Raw genomic sequence first — 4,033 nt, 5'->3', positions numbered from 1 at the left:
AGTCATTGTTGAGAATACAAATTTATAATATAGAACAAATCTTGAACCAAAAAAAAGGAAAAAATATATAAATGGGCCATAAAATCCAAATAATTACAAGTTCATATTCAAATCTAAAGTAATTCAAGAAATACCCATTATCTCATAAATAATTACAGTCTATAACCCCCCCCCCCCCCCTTATTTNNCCCCCCCGCGTCATTAAGGCTTATAATTTTCGCTTAACTGATACTAAATCAATATCATATATTGTATTGGTATCAGCTCAGAAATTACTCATTAGTCAATGATATACTATAAGGTATTGTTGGATACTCTTAATTCAAAGACGAAAATAATATTACACCATATTAAAAATACTTTTGAGTTGTTTTATCCCAATATATATGTAATTATGCAAGTTTTGGACAAATATAATATACTTATGAGATGTTGGAATATTCTTAATGATATTCAGGTCCTAAGGGGTAATCAAACAAACTTAGTTCAAAGAAGATAATATTATACTATTGCCTTTGACCCAGTGAAAAACGGGGTTGATGGTATTGGCTAAAAAAGTGGGCGAGAGGAGAGCCTTAGGGTACACTTACTTCTGAATCCCAGGTAGTTCTCTCTAAGCATCGGTTAACCACCTCCCTTGCTGTTGGCATGAGATTCCACTTATTTTATGTCATTTTAAGCCTTATGTAATTGTTCCTCCCGCAGTTCTTTTCTTGGAGGACAAATGTAACATACATTATATTCATATCTAGGACACAATTGTAGGGTTGAAGGGGGGTGCGGGGGTTATGAGATAGCATACAGAGAGTTGTGCTGTGAGGGGGTCAATTCCAGTTCCAGCAGATGCAAAACTAACTCCAGTCTTGAGCTCTTCAATACCTAAACTTTGATCTAAATATGGAGGCATATATTCTTTGACACCAACATGCTTAGCTGCATTAAAATCACCAATATATATTAGGTCTTAATTAACCCATAGTTTAAGAATTAAAATAAATTCAATATTAAGAATCTTAAAAGTTGAACACATGGGTTTTTTTTAGTTTGAAGACAAGTTATGATAGGATTAATTATATACTTATGCTAAGATTATTCCTAGTATTATTTCTTATTGATCGTTTAGTTTGTTCTATAAAAATTATAACATGCATCACATAATCTAGGAAGAAGTTGTTTGTTTATACAAATACCCTTCACCTTAGCTAAATTTTTATCCCAAATTTATATACGCTTGTCCAGCATATACGAAACAACCTCCTAAAGCATAAATTTTGAATCTGCCTCAGACTATGTGACTATCTCGTCTAGAAGTTTAAGTTATTAGATAAAACACACTTTTTTAATTATATCTATAATAATACGTTTCAAACATAGCTCGAACTGAAATTAATGGATTCAGTCGAACCTACATGCAAAATCCACCCTAGACCCTCCTTTTGCAACATTTTTATGTGTCATTTCAAACTAACTAATAAAAGTATTTGTAGAAAAATTACCAATGAAATCATAAATAAGCTTCCCATTAGTAAACCTTCCTGTTGAAACATGGTTGGGAAATTCTCTTCCATAGGGTTTGAAATTACTCTTAATAGGAGTATGTGATTATTGTTTCCAGGATCAACTGTTGAGTCTCCAAAAACAAGAATAGTAGAAACTAAACTATTCTGTTTTTGAGCATGAGCTTTCAATATGAAGAATATTAGCACAAGAAGATGTAAAAGAAAAATATAAGAATATGAAAAATGCATTTTGTTTAGATATGGATAATGAATGGTAGACTTCATAAGGTGTTATATATAGAGGTGGAGACTGGAGAGGTAGATCAAGACATAATAGTCATTCTGATATTGATGATTTAAACATATTTTGATCAAAAATAAAAAAGTGGTAAGAGAAATTATATAATATGGTTAGTTAGAAGATAATTAATCCTTCAATCGATATACTAAATCAGATAAAAAGATTCAATTTCTTATCAAGTGCGTATATTATTTATAGAATAATGTTATTATTATAACAATTGTCACAAAAAAGTGTTTTTGAAGTTGAAATTGATAAAATATCTAAGATTAACAATGTCTCAAAAAATTAAATGAATTAGATTAGCTATATTGTCAGTTGAAAAAATTATTAGAAAATTTTAGTAATTATTAAAGTTAACTACTAATCCTAATAATTTTGCAACGCATGAAAGTATTAGAAGAATAAACTTCAAATAAAAATATAAATAAAATTCTAACAAATAAGTTTTTGCCTTATTATGAGCAAGACAGATATAATAACTTTGTTACCGATTCACATGAACTCAATAATTTAAAAATGGGGAAATTATATGATTAAGCAAACATTCATTAGTTAATTAGTCATCATAGCTACAGTTTTAGTTAATTACCACTCGCGACCAAAATTCAGTGATAATTACGTGTGCTGGAGTTTCGAGTTTGTATCATTCGCACGTTTGTATAATTTTAAATTTGTATAATATAATTTGTATAACTTTTGTATAATATAATATGTATAGTTATTTAAAGTTCAAATGTTTGTTTTTGTACAAATTCGTTATTTCGAGTTTATACAAAAATAGCTCAATTATACAAACGTACCCGCAAATTATACAAACTCACCAACGAATTATACAAACGAGACAACTTAAACAATAACTACAGCTTGTAAATATGTAAAATATAGCTGAGCATATTTAAATTTATTATAGTGGTTGTTTGTGAAAATCATGCGGTTAACACTAACAACTTCCTAAGAAAGAAAGTGCATGCAGGAAAGAAATTTAAGAATTTAGTGAAGTGCAAATCAATGTCACTAAAGGGCCAATGTATATTGGTACATATATAGAACTACCTTAGCAAAGTAGAAAGCTTATACTTTTACTTTCGAATTTTCAATTCTTTTTTTTTACCCTCCCCAAGAGCTCCCAACCCTTTTGCTCCCTTGGTGACTCGAACTCGCAACCTTCAGATTGGAAGTGAGGGGTGCTTACCATCCGAGCAACTCCCTCTCGTCGAATTTTCAATTCTTAAACCCAACAAAACGAAAGAAATGTGAAAAGTAAGACAAGAATAATATAAGCGCGGAAAACTTAGTTATTCTAATATAACCCTACAACCTGATTGTCACGTGTACAAGTCACTAATATATTACTCTCTCTGTCCCTAATTACTTGTCCACTTTTTTTTAGTTGTCCCTATTTACTTGTCCATTTGACAAATCAAGAATGGACAAAAACCTTTTCTCTATTCTACCCTCAATTTATTAATTTGAAAAATGTAGAACTTCTTGAAAATCTTAAATTTTTAATTCTTCAACTTCATAATTAATAGGGGTAAAATGGTAAACTCACTATATCAATTATTGTTTTCTTAATAGGTGTGTCAATTCAAAAGTGGACAAGTAATCAGGGACAAAGCATAAACATAAAGGAAGAAGAGGGCCCACCAGGATGACAAACAGTTATTTCTCAAAGTCCTTCGACAAGACTTAATAAGATATAGAAGATACAAAATGAGTACTCCATTTATTCCAATCGGACCTCCTCAAACTACAACCTGCACAAAAATCAGCATAACCTAACAGTTTATACAATACACGGGTCACAAGGCTTAACAATCATAGTCCGACAATTACAATTCAACAACCAACAAATATCAAATATGTCAATCACAAATATCAAATAGATCAGTCACAATTATCAAGTAGATCCGTCTGAAGTGTTGATATACCGCGAGTTTACGGTATTTCTAATACATTTCACTTACAAGTTGTGTGTGTCTAGGGCCTTTTTGTATTGGTTTTTATGTGTTTTTATCATATTTTGCAGGAAAGATGTTCAGGCGCGGAAGTAAAGAGACAGCTGAAAGAAATGCAAAAAAGGGCATCTACGGAGGTGATCTACGGACTGTAGGTCCCTTGACACTCCGTAGATGGTGGTCGTAGATCAACAGGCAAGGTATGAAAGGCAAATCAGGTAAATCTGACCAAGTGTGAAACCATGGTGACCATTGACGGTCCGTAGATTGAT

The 4,033-nt window shown here is 31.4% G+C and overlaps 1 pseudogene; it reads right to left on the bottom strand.

Annotated features, from left to right (window-relative positions):
• Nucleotides 1–4,033, bottom strand: part of LOC102596057 (GDSL esterase/lipase At5g45960-like) — a 9,669-nt pseudogene that overhangs the window by 2,800 nt on the left and 2,836 nt on the right.

Source organism: Solanum tuberosum, unplaced genomic scaffold (assembly GCF_000226075.1).
Source record: "Solanum tuberosum cultivar DM 1-3 516 R44 unplaced genomic scaffold, SolTub_3.0 scf00338, whole genome shotgun sequence".
Classification (NCBI taxonomy): Eukaryota; Viridiplantae; Streptophyta; class Magnoliopsida; order Solanales; family Solanaceae; genus Solanum; species Solanum tuberosum.
This window is presented reverse-complemented; position numbering and strand designations above follow the sequence as displayed.